General features: G+C 39.6%; 1 protein-coding gene across 5 annotated transcripts in view; it reads right to left on the bottom strand.

Moving 5' to 3' along the window:
• DCC (DCC netrin 1 receptor) overlaps positions 1-13712 on the bottom strand; it is a 1219152-nt gene that overhangs the window by 785132 nt on the left and 420308 nt on the right. The gene's annotated exons all lie outside the window — the stretch shown is intronic.

Raw genomic sequence — 13712 nt, 5'->3', positions numbered from 1 at the left:
AATTAAGGATGTTGTATTAAAGAAGGGAAAAAGTGTCCAACTGAGATAACCACAATTAATGAAACTATTGGTCCCCAAATAAAAATATGAAAAATTAAGAATTTATAGAAATCTAGGCAAGGCTATCGGAGAAGGCAATGGCAACCCACTCCAGTACTCTTGCCTGGAAAATCCCATGGACAGAGGAGCCTGTTGGGCTGCAGTCCATGGGGTTCTGAAGAGTCAGATACGACTGAGCAACTTCAGTTTTACTTTTCACTTTCATGCATTGGAGAAGGAAATGGCAACCCACTCCAATGTTCTTGCCTGGAGAATCCCAGGGACAGGGGAGCCTGGTGGGCTGCCGTCTATGGGGTTGCACAAAGTCAGACACAATTGATGCAACATAGCAGCAGCAGCAGCAGGCAAGTCTACCATCACATATCAATAAATACTTGAAAATTTAGGAGATTAATAAAATTTCCAAATCAAACTAGATATCTTAAAGCAGTAATGGTTAGTGATGGGGCAGCTAAGATTTGAGGGTATTTCTATGTCCGTATTATGATTATACCATCCATTAAATTTTTAAAAATCCATTCAGACATGGTATTCCATTAATAACTATAACAGAAAAATAAACCCCAAACAGGTTGTGAAAAATTATTTAGAACAAAGCTCAGGTGAGTTTTAAATAGGTAAGAAATCCCACTTGCAGAAGCAATACACAATAAAGCTACCACCTAAAGTCACAAATCGCTGATCTAACTTCCATCCAAGTGTTGCTCACAAGCCAGGAAGACTAGGTGAATATTAAAGTTAGAATTATTTTTTTCATAATCATACATGAACATAAGAAATCAAGAGACAGAAGAGAAGGTTGTTTAAGAATCTATAGGTGGTAAAACAAGTAGTTAGTTTAAGTGCATTCTTTTCAGGACTGGTAACACAGCATTTAGCAAAATATTTGGTTGTTGAATCAAAGATGTGGACAAGGTTTTAGGAAGTCATTGGGGCTCACCCTTTGCTCTGAAAGGTGTATTCCTAAATCACTCAAGTTCAATTACTTTCTATTTCATTTTCAATAATCTCTGGGACTACAGGTTCTACAATATCCCTAGGTATCTTGTTTTAATATTGAATCATCCTTAGAGTCTTAACTAAGTTCTTGCTTCCATTTAATCTCATTTTGCTCTTGAATTACATTATGTAACAATGCAGAGAGAACACATCTTTGTAAGAAGAGCTCCTTGTTCTTTGGAGGAAGCATTTAATTTCTTTAAAAACATCACCTCCTCTAAGTTATGTTTTAGCTTCATTTTCCCCAGGACAATAATCATTAGCTTCCTTAATTTTTCTGTGATGAGAACAATTTTTGTTGTACTTTGTGAAAATGTTTCAGTTTTTTAATCATTTAAAAAGCAGGCATCGTTTTGAGAGAACAGCATTGAAACATGTATATTATCAAGGGTGAAACAGATCACCAGCCCAGGTTGGATGCATGAGACAAGTGCTCAGGGCTGGTGCACTGGGAAGACCCAGAGGGATGGGATGGGGAGGGAGGTGGGAGGGGGGATCAGGATGGGGAACACATGTAAATCCATGGCTGATTCATGTCAATGCATGGCAAAAACCACTACAATGTTGTAAAGTAATTAGCCTCCAACTAATAAAAATAAATGGGGGAAAAAAATAAAAAGCAGGCATCTAAATCCCTTATAATCAATATTTTGATAAAGGATGGACCCATACTAGCACCAATGGACAGACATAGTCTCAGCTTTGTATCCTTCATTTATCAGTGAAGATGAAGCTGAACAACGTCTTACTGTGTCTCCATGGTGTTATCTGCCATGCTCCTACAAACCTATTTTTTTCTGAACCTCACAGTCAAAATAAGTCTGTTACTTTACTTCTTCTGTCAAAATTTGCCCATCATTCATTGTCATACACTCATTTCAGCCAACTAGGTCATGACCCCAAAGAAAGCAGCTACAGGTTTGCTCAGATGAATATAAATTGTAAGGTAACAGTGAGCATTGTGTCAACCATAAATTATAATGGCAAAAATATCCCAAAAGGTACAGCCTGGTCCCCTCACTGTCCAGTACAATCATCCTGCCCTAGACTGTTTTAGTGGTACCAACATAATTATCACTCCCCATTCCTCTAGTGGAAAGCATTGGTATACTACAAGAGGAGTCTGGATATTTAATCCTTGGTCCTGGCTTTATTATTTATAGATGTGTGGCTCAAACAAGTCTTTTAAGTCTTCAGAAGCTCAGTTCCTTCTATGAAATGAGGGTGTTGAACTAGATGATCTTTAAAGTCAATATCCAGTTTGGAAACTTTCAGAAGTAGGATGGGTCGAAGATATTCATCAAATGAACACGGCTCTAAGCATACTGAGATGTCAACAGTGAACAGCAAGTGAGAGATACACCAAGGATGAGAAAGTAGAAACAAGTTCTAATGCCCTTAAATGTCAAGATATTTCACTAGAGTAATACCTGCAATTTCCATACAAGTAGCATTAATAAAGCAGAAATAAATTTAGAATTCAAGACCAGGCAACGATATTAAAAAGCATTTATTGCTTTTTTGTTCTTCCCGGGGCCTATATTTTAAACAACAACCTCATGCTGAACACCTTATTTATGTCACAGAACACATAATGAATTTAATGCAGCTGTTTATGACAGCATGTTAATGAGCATATGTGCCCATTATCACAAATAAATAATCTACTTCATCTGAAACACGGAGATTATGACAGTTTTCAGTGCTTGAGTACATAATTTAGGAAAGTTAAATAAAGATTAACTTTTTCTTCAATACAATTACCCCTGCAGTTGGCTGGCAATTTGAGCTTTTGTGCTCCTTGTAACAATCACATTTTGAACATATGAGTCTGGGATAAAGGTGTCTCACTGCTTTAAGCAAATTGCATTAGCTCCTTCATTTTTAGAAAAGATGGACATGGTCCAAGAAAATATAATCTATTGAGAAATAATAGGTTTGTTTTCAGTGATCCTGGTTTCAAAGTTTCAGCCCATGTTAGGCACAAGCTGTCTCCATCTCCTTACACAAACTCAAGAAACGGCTCACTGATAATTACACTGAATTCAATCTAAGCCACCCTCCTCCCTCTTCTCATAGAATTCTAGTTCCTCTCGGGGGGATTTGCCTACCAGTTATCATCACTTATGGGCTTCCCTGGTGGCTCAGATGGTAAAGAATCTGCCTGTAATACAAGAGACCCCGGTTCAATCCCTGGGTTGGGAAGATTCCCTGGAGAAAGGAATGGCTACCCTCTCCAGTGTTCTTGCCTGGAGCATCCCCATGGACAGAGGAGCCTGGCGGGCTACAGTCCATGGGGTCACAGAGTTGGACATGACTGAGAGACTAAGCACGGTGCAGAGATCCCCCAGGAAACGGGTGGAAGAGATAACCGGAAAGCAAATGCTTTTAAAGAATCAGAATGAAAGCTACCCACTTTACAATTCTACAGAAGCTTTTACAGTAGAATAACAATGGTAAGAATTTCATCCAGAAGAAAGCAAACTAGAGAAATTTCTTTGCTGTGTTTTGGTTTTCTCTTTAATATGCCAGTGGTCATTCTACTGAACCATCAAGTAGTAAGATTTTCCAGCCTTGCTTCATAAAATAAGCAATCCTTTGGGCCTTCTGTAAAATTATGTAAGGCAATTATATTTGGAGAGATATACTTGAGAATACCAAAAGTCCATCCCCTAAGAAACTTGGACTCCAGAAACTGATACCAGAGTTCATGATAAGAATAAATGAGTCTCCAGCCCTCCTTCCCTCCAAATTCTATTTTGGGAAGATTCCTAAATCTTCCTTGGCTAGCATTTAGGCCAAGAGCCATATATGCACTTAACTAACTGGTACTGTTTCTTATCTGTGTCAGTCTGAGAAAAAGTAACAGAGTGTCATATTGTTGTTGGATATTATTCTTTTTCTTCTTCTTCTTTTGAGAGATAATTGTTTATAAGCAGATACCAACAGAGCAAAACCTTCAGTGTTTTCCTAATGAAGATGTAAAGGAAGGTTCACTCTTAAGTGGGCTTCTTCTCCTTTGGTTGGTTCAGATGGTAAAGAATCTGCCTGCAATGAGGAAGACCTGAGTTCGACCCCTCGGTCAGGAAGATCTCCTGGAGAAGGGAATGGCAACCCACTCCAGTATTCTTATCCTGGAGAATTTAGTAGACAGAGGAGCCTGGTGGACCACAGTCCATGGGATCACAAAGCGTCAGACATGACTGAGCGACTATTGCTTCACAAAGGAGAAACTGATGTCAAATGTGATAAACATCAGAGATGACACTGCTAGGGATATTCTAGGTTTATATTAATTGAGCATCTAGAGATAGAAAAAATCCTTAATGTGTTTTAGAAACTGACCAAAATAATCAAGCAAGTAGTAGTAAAAATGTTTCTGTAAGGTAAAGTCCCTCTGTGCTTGCTCTCCTTATCAATTTCTTGTTAATTTCAAAGGCCAGTCACAGAGGCAGACTAACTTAGAATGGATTTTTAAGGTATGACATTTCATCTACAATATCAAACATTGTTAAGTGTGAAAAATAATTCCCTATGGAGTCAAAAACTTCTTTCCAAGTCCAATGTATAAGAGTTTCTGGTGAAAGCAATAAGAGCTAAAACTTAAATTTATGAAAAATAGCATGGAAGTAAAAAGAAGCTCCTAAAAAGATTTTAAGATTAGAAAATGTCATACAAATCCCCATAGAACTTGCTATGCATAATTTTATCTTCCAAGTGATGAAAACTTTCACATTGGAATGCCTGGGGGGTCTGTGGATCCCTGAATTCATGTAATCGACCCCCAAATCTTAACATTATTATCTCTTCTTAGAAATAAATTCTACTGCATCTGTTTGTCTTATGTTAAGATAGATACCTCCACTGAAAGAAATTAAAACTATTCTATGGATGATAGAATATAATCCATTTTCAATTGATCAAACATCACTTACATGTGCAATTTCCACTCTGGTGTCAGTCCCAGTGGAAGCCTGTAATGCCTATGAGACTGTGTGATGGAAGAGGGGATTTAAAAAACAAAACAAAAGAAAACCATGAATTAACAGGTACCCTAATTAACGTGAACATTACTGGTTTAGGATATTAGACTATAAATTCTGACACAGTGGTTCTTAAACTAAGGTCCCCAGACCTGAAAAAGCACCCACCCCCTGGGAACTTGTTACAAAGCACAATCTGAGTCCACACCCTAGACACACCTGACTGGTCAGCAACTGCAGGGCAGAGACTCACAGTGTGAGCTTTAATTAGCCTTCCAGGAAATGCTCACATTCACTAAAGCTTGAGAACTGCTTCTCTGAAACTGAACTATAGTTGGGGACCCTTGTATTTTGGGGGGGCTATCTTGTTATAATTTTTCATATTTGGAGAGTTTCTGCAATACCATCAATGATGAGTAGAGAAATGAAGTTACAGCGATGATCCAGGAAGGCAAATCATTGAATACCATTTCAACACGTATTAATATTTGTTGCATGGTTCATCTTTAAAAGGCCGGAATTCAGTAAGGAAAAGGTCAAGAAAGAGGGCTATTTGTAACAACACCTCATGCTTCCTTTATTGTTATCAGAACCCCAAATGTCCATACTCGCATTAAACAAAGTAAAAATTTTATCACAATCAATTGAAGATTTAGAATGCTCTTTTGGAATATTCTCAATTGTTCACACACAGAACTGTCAAAAGATTTTTTTAATCACTGTAATAGCTACAATCCTCTTGAAAAAGAAGTTTTGATAAACATAGTATTCTTTATCAAATTACATTCTTTCACTACATTTTAGCTCCACAGTGTAATTATAGCCTTTTACAATAGTGGAACCTTAAACACTTGCCTGGTTGACCTGCCCCTCAGTCCTGCTTAGTCTCTAGAAGGTCAAAACCACACTAGCACTCTACTACAGCCTGAAGGTACACTTTATGTGCTTCATATTAATGCAAAATGTTAAACATTAGCCAGTCCAGGGAGAAAAAGCCTATGTCACCGAAGCACCAGAACAAATGACCACTGGGACTTCTGTGAAGTATCAGTGCTTGTTTTCTACTTTGATAAGATAAATGGTCAAAATACTTGTTAGAAGATGTGGTCAAATCTTTAAAAGATTGTGTGCATTCCCGCCCTTCCTAGAGACTATGTTCAAGCCAATCGACTTCAAGTTTATATTACTAACAAATGGAAACCAGAAATGAATTAGGTTTTATGGAATTTATACAGATGTGAGAGTTGGATCATAAAGAAGGCTGAGCACCAAAGAATTGATGCTTTTAAATTGTGGTGCTGGAGAAGACTCTTGAGAGTCCCTTGGACAGCAAGGAGATTAAACCAGTCAATCCTAAAGAAAATCAACCCTGAATATTCATTGGAAGGACTGATGCTAAAGCTGAAGCTCCAATACTTTGGGCACCTGATGCAAAGAGCCTACTCACTGGAAAAGACCTGATGCTCGGAAAGATTGAAGGCAGGAGGAGAAGGGAGCAGGGCAACAGAGGATGAGATGGTTGGATGGCAACACTGACTCAATGGACGTGAGTTTGGGCAAAGTCTAGGAGATAGTGAAGGATCAGGTAGCTTGGTGTGCTGGAGTCTATGGGGGTCACAAAAAGTTGGACACAATTTAGTGACTGAACAAAATTTCTGAATTTAAATAAGGCACAAGAAGATTCATAGGAAGAAACACACTGCATTTTACTATGGGAATTTATTACGTATCACTAAAATGTAGGAAGCAATGGATGAAAATGAAAAATTTTAAAGGATAGTTCAAGTTTCTCACCCAGTAGAGTCTCAGATTTAGCAAATAAAAATTAAGGACATCAGTTACACTTGAATTTCATGTAAACAACAAATAACATTTTAGTACACACATGTTTCAGCCTTCCCAGCTAGCTCTGTATGCTTAGTTGCCCAATTGTGTCTGACTCTTTGTGACCCCATGGACTATAGCCTGCCTGGTTCCTCTGTCCATGGAGATTCTCCCGGCAAGAATGCTGGTGTGGGTTGCCATGCCCTCCTCCAGGGGATCTTTCCAACCTAGGGATCGAACCCAGATCTCCTGCATGGAGGCAGATTCCTTACCATCTGAGCCACCAGGGAAGCCCAAGAATACTTGGAGTGGGTAACCTATCCTTTCTCCAGGGAATCTTCCTGATCCAGGAATTGAACCAGGGTCTCCTGCATTGTAGGCAGATTCTTTACCAGCTGAGCTCCCAGGTAGCTCAATGGTAAAGAATTTACCTGCCAATGCAAGGAGATTCAGGAGATGCGGGTTTGATCTCTGGGTCAGAAAGATCCCTTAAAGGAGGAAATGGCAACCTACTCCATTTTTCTTGCCTGGAGAATCCCGTGGACAGAGGAGCCTGGTGTGCTACAGCCCATGAGGTCACAAAGAGTCAGACATGACTGAGCACGTACACACACATATACATGTTTCAGACAACAGATGCTTGAATTAAATAAATACTGCACAGGACATACTTACAGTAAAACATTATTTGTTGTTTGTTCAAATTTCAAACTTAACTGGGCATGCTGTTAATTTTATCCCCCATGAAATTAACTTCCTTGAGACCATAGCATAAGTGGGGAAATAGTATGTGGATTCATACTATTCCTTCTCTGTTCTGACATAGGTACAGAGAAGAGTGAACTCTTAGAAAGCTACCATGATTGAATCAGAAAAAGTGATTTTAGTGTCAGGACACTTGCTGACATAGTTGAACATCACCAAATATACACAAAGAAAGGTTGTTGAACTCGATTTGTTCTTAACACAGTGATCCGTCTTTTTTTTTTTTTTTTTTCCCTTCCCTTTAGAAGTCAGGGAGCAAAATTCAGATATATAAATACAGAATGTGAAGTTCAAGAAGCAACTACCCCTGCAGAACTTTCTTAGTGATCCCACACAGAGGCTCCCCATCAGACATTCTGAGCACACGGCGTCTTCCCCAAAGCTGTAGAGGCTTTGCCAAGAGATCTGAGGGCTTCCACAGGGCAAGGCGAGTGTGCCCCAGGCAACTGACTGAGTGTCCTCTGGCTAAATCTAATGGTAAAGAAAAATGATAAGGGCCAAGTGAGAGTGAAGGAGTAGCTTTCTCAGCCCTTTGCTGCTTCAGGAGCTAAATCTCTAAACCACAGCTTGATTTTTCTGTGTGATACTGGGAAAATTGTAATAGGATTATTTTTCAGCTCAACAGGTAACACCATCTGACTTCTAGGTTATCATTCTCAAGGCCTCATGCAAAATGAACACTAAAAAGAGAAACTTTGATGTGCTGTTTAATCTGCCCTGGATTTGAACCTTAATACCGCTCTCATTTCGGTAAAATGTAAGCTGGTTTTCTTCCTCCTTGTGTTTTTCATCAGTGGGGGGATGCACTGCTTTTTTAGAATGAACAACTGTCAACTGGAACACTGAGAAAGCTTATTCAGCGTATTTAGAAAAGGTAGCAGGCAATGGATACACAATGCATAGGAATCTCTCTCTCCATTCCGAAGGCAGTGAAAAGTGGACAAGCACTGGAATGCTATGTATTGTTAAGAGACTAATCAATTCTCAGAAATTTATTCTTAATCAAGTTGCCTGTATTTACATACACAAATAAGAACATATAAATATAAAACCCGAATATCATACTACTAGCTCCTAACCCTGTCTACCTGGTGATAGCCACTATTGAAATTTACATACATTTCCTTCTAAGAAATTATTCGTTTTTGATTCATAGTAATCTGCTATTTTATCTACGGGCCTGTAATAATATAAAGGAGAGAAAGGTTATATTCTAGCCTCTCTTCCTCTTCATATAAGGACTCTAATCCCATCATGACATCCCCATCCTCATGATTCCATCTAAAACCAATTACGTCCCAAAGACTCCACTTCTAAATATACACTGGGAGTTAGGGCTTCAGCATATGTATTTGGGGGTGGGAGGGAGTGGCAGGGTGCAGGTGGTGGTCACAGTGTTCAGTCCATGGCAGATGAAGATTAGGTATCTAGGGGAAGAAATCTGCAGGGAGACAAAGCCAAGAGGTCACAGGGAGATGAGTAAGACCTGGTTCATAAGCAAAAGAACTTTGCTTTAACAGTGACAAAGATGGAGACCTAGTGGAGAGTTTTGGTCAAGAGAGTGAAAGGGTCCAATTTATACTATAAAACACCAGTTTTGAATACAGAATATTCCCACCCCGTCCTCTCCAGGCCCCCAGCTAGGAGGCTGGAGACACTTCTGGTTGTACCAGCTGGGAAGGGTGGTACTTGCATGCAGTGACAAGAGACCAGGAGAGCTGCTGCCCACGCCACAGTGCCCAGAGCCACCCTTCACAAGAGAGAAGCAGCCCGTCCAAAACACCGGGAGTGCTGAGGCTGAGGTATCTTGGAAAAGACACCTCTTGGTTGCTGTGGTGAGGACAGGGGTCACTGGAAGAAGAAGGGAAACCAGTCGGGAGGCTAGCTCTGCAGTCCATATGAGTTGCCGTGATTTGAAAAGCAATGGTCAGATTCAAGACCTGTTTTTAAAGGTAGAATCAGTGGAGCTGCTGAGGGATTAGCTATGGATTGTTGAAGAGAGAAAAGAGTCCAGGGCGACTTCAAGTAGATCAGTGGAGCAATTTGTGTCGTTTATAAGCAAAAGAGGCATGCTGTTGCGAAACAAAGCCCTCAGGACAAGGGTCGGGAGACCTGAGTACTTTGCCTAACACTGTCCCTCACAAGCCCCTCTGAGTGTGGGCTACATCCTTGGGAATCAAGGTCCTCAACAATGAAACAAGGAGTTGGACCAGATAACCTGTAGGTGTCTTCAGCTCTCATATTATAAAAGTCTATGAGTCAATTTTGCTACTTACAAAAAATCACCCTCAAATTTAGGGGAAATTTTTGTTATACGAAGAGATTTGCTATAATCACACAGTGATCAGTTTAATCACAGACTTATATGAGAGCACAAAGAAGCACAGTTACTGAAGGTGCCAAGAGACCAACAACCCACCTCATTATCCATAAAATAGAGAGACAGTCTAATCTTTTCTCCTGAAGATAAAAGACTGCAGAGGTCAGTCTGCCAACAAAGCACAGGCTGCTTTATTATGATTCATGAGAAATGAAAGTATTCATCTTGTGGAAACTGCTGTTACAAATCTGAAGGATTAATTCCATAAAGGTCCGAAAGGTCCAGGGAAACCCTTAAAAATTCAGCATAGCTCATGGCTGATAGTGAGGTATAAAGTCTAATGCAGGGAGCCATACTGGTAAAACATTTTGTGTTACGAGTGTCCAATTTTCTCAACATGAAGGCCAAACAGTGTTTTGTTTTGCTTTTTTTTTTTTAATTAAAATGCTACCATTCTTTTTTGTCAGGCTATCAACTGTGTATCTTGTTATCAGCAGAAAGACAATCTTTCCTTGCTGAGTTCATGAAGTACATCAAGAAAGAAAACCCACAATGATAAGAGAAACATCAACATTGGAACAGAGAGTTAGTTAGCCTTAAACCTCTCAGGAGGTCAGCCTTTAAAAAAGGACCATCACAAACAATTTGTTTTATTCAAAGGTGATTTAGATTCTATGGGAGATGACTTGCAGAGCACGGATGAAGTTTCTTCAAAGGATCAAAGCCATAATGGGAAGCCTGAACTCTGTCTATATACAACACATGCATGATCCACATGAACTTCAAGGATGAAGAAACTATACAGGTGTCCTTCAACTAAAAGAAACTGAAAGATGAAGAAATATATCTGCCAATTTTTCATGGATATGTGTCTTGCACAAGTTACTAGTTACAATGGTTGTTATCTCAGACCCAGCAAACTGGCAGGAGGGGACCAGCAATGAAGGCACTCTGTGCCCAAACGATGGCCAAGGAATGAGTGACTCAGCCATATCTACACTTTCAAACATGTATATCTGAATGTCTGGAATGTCACTGTCAGAAGTAATCTGGAAAGTTCTCAAGGCCGAATCATTTGTAAATCCTTTGCTGGTCAAATCCTACTACAGACACCAAACAAAACAAAGGGCAGAGATTTCCCTAGGAGCTGTAACCATTACATTGAAAGGGACTCAGTTCACTTGATTTCCAATATACTGGAACACCCAATAATATCTTAGAACCAGCTATAAATCTTAATTAAATAATGAACATTAATTCTCATCAGGTTCTCATTTTACAAAATGTGGAGAGATAGAAAGTCTCATTGAATACCAGTGACAGGTCCAGCTCTTAGAAGTGATAGCTCTTTATTCTACCTCTTTGTTGTTTAGTCACTCAGTCGTATCCAGTTCTTTGTGACCCCATGGACTGCAGCATGCCAGGCTTCCCTGTCCCTCACCTTCTCCTGGAGCTTGCTCAAACTCATGTCCATTGAGTCGGTGATGTCATCCAACCATCTCATCCTCTGTCATTCTCCTCCTGCCTTCTATCTTTCCCAGCCTCAGGGTCTTTTCTAATGAGTCATCTCTTTGCATCATGTAGCCAAAATATTGGAGCTTCAGCTTCAGCATCAGACCTTTTAATGGATATGCAGAGTTGATTTCCTTCAGTATTGACTGGTTTGATCTCCTTGCAGTCCAAGAGATTCTCAAGAGTCTTCTCCAGTACCACAGTTGAAAAGCATCAGTTCTTCAGTGCTCAGCCTTCTCTATGGTCCAACTCTCACATCCATAGATGACTACTGGAAAAACCATAGCTTTGACTAAACAGACCTTTATTGGCAAAGTAATGTCTCTGCTTTTTAATATGCTGTCTAAGTTTGTCAGAGCTTTTCTTCCAAGGAGCAAGCGCCTTTTGATTTCATTGACTGCAGTCACCATCTGCAGTGATTTTGGAGCCCCAGAAAAGAAAGTCTGTCACTGTTTCCATTGTTTTCTCATCTATTTGCAATGAAGTGATGGGACCAGATGCCATGATCTTAGTTTTCTGAATGTTGAGTTTTAAGCCAGCTTTTTCACTCTCCTCTTTTACCTTCATAAAGAGGCTCTTTAGTTCCTCTTTGCTTTCTGCCATAAGGACGGTGTGACTTGCATATCTGAGGTTATTGGTATTTCTCCTATGGCTCTATTCTTTCTATCACATATCATATTTATGAGAATTTCTAATTATATTGCAGACTCCAGGGAAGCAGAAATGAATCAATCATATTTGTCTCTTTATCACACAGAGAAAGTAAAAGTGAAAGAAGAGAGTAAAAAAGCTGGCTTAAAACTCAACATTCAAAAACCTAAGATCATGGCATCCAGTCCCATCACTTCATTGCAAATAGATGGGGAAACAATGGAAACATTGACAGACTTTCATTTCTTGGGCTCCAAAATCACTGCAGATGGTGACTGCAGCCACGAAATTAAAAGACGCTTTCTCCTTGGAAAAAAAGCTATGACAAACATAGACAGCATATTAAAAGCAGAGACATTTCTTTACCAACAAAGGTCAGTATAGTCAAACTTATGGTTTTTCCAGTAGTCATCTGTGGATGTGAGAGTTGGACCACCAAGAAAGCTGAGCACTGAAGAACTGATACTTTTGAGTTGTGGTGTTGGAGAAGACTCTTGAGAGTCCCTTGGACTGCAAGGAGATCAAACCAGTCAATACTGAAGGAAGTCAGCCCTGAATATTGATTGGAAGGACTGATGCTGAAGCTGAAGCTCCAGTACTTTGACCACCTGATGCAAAGAGTTGACTCATTGGAAAAGACCCTGATGCTGGGAAAGATAGAAGGCTGGAGGAGAATGACAGAGGACTAGACGGTTGGATGACATCACTGACTTGATGGACATGAATTTGAGCAAGCTCCGGGAGTTGGTGATTGACAGGGAGGCCTGGTGTGCTGCAGTGCATGGGGTTGCAAAGAGTCGGACACGACTGAGAGACTGAACTGGACTGATCACATAGCCTTTAGCAGCCCTTACCTATCTCAGATATATTTAATAAATACCTACTGAGTAAACTTACATAGATAAACACATGAACAATTTAGAACTGCCTATATTAGTGAAAGAAAATGAGAAACAGAGGTAAAAAAAAAAAGTATAAACCTCTCCATTGTCTTAGTTTGATTGTGAATGATAAAGATTATTTGATATTACTGTCAAAGTACCAATATTCATATTGACCATACTTCCTTGAATAGTCTGAGGAAGGTTTGGTCACCTTTTTGTTTTCTGTTAAAGGCCAGATAATAAATATTTTTCAGCTTTCTGGCCAAGAGGCAATACAGAATATATTAATATAGATATTTTTATGATGATTTAAAGTTAGGCTGATTCACTTTGCTTTACAGAAGAAAGTAACACCACATACCACATTGTAAAGCAACCATACTCCAATAAAAAATGATAATAATAATAATAAAGACATGCCGTTAACCCGTTAACCAAAAAGTCAGCCACTGAAAAATGCACAAACTGTTATTTTAAAAAGAGGCAAAGGGCCAACCTGGCCCTCCCTCCAGGCTGTGGTCTTGGATTCCTGTTCTGAGAAAAGGATTCTGCTGACTCACAGTGAAGGGGATGACAGCTTGGGGCTGCTGCCTGGTGCTAGACTCCCCATCCTCAGAGCTGCATTCCTCTGGATTTACCAGCTACAAAATTGTACTAAGAATATTTGGTCTATAGGCTGTGCACATGGGTAAAGTTTCTCATTCTAGGCATTCA

Source organism: Cervus canadensis, chromosome 23 (assembly GCF_019320065.1).
Source record: "Cervus canadensis isolate Bull #8, Minnesota chromosome 23, ASM1932006v1, whole genome shotgun sequence".
Classification (NCBI taxonomy): Eukaryota; Metazoa; Chordata; class Mammalia; order Artiodactyla; family Cervidae; genus Cervus; species Cervus canadensis.
This window is presented reverse-complemented; position numbering and strand designations above follow the sequence as displayed.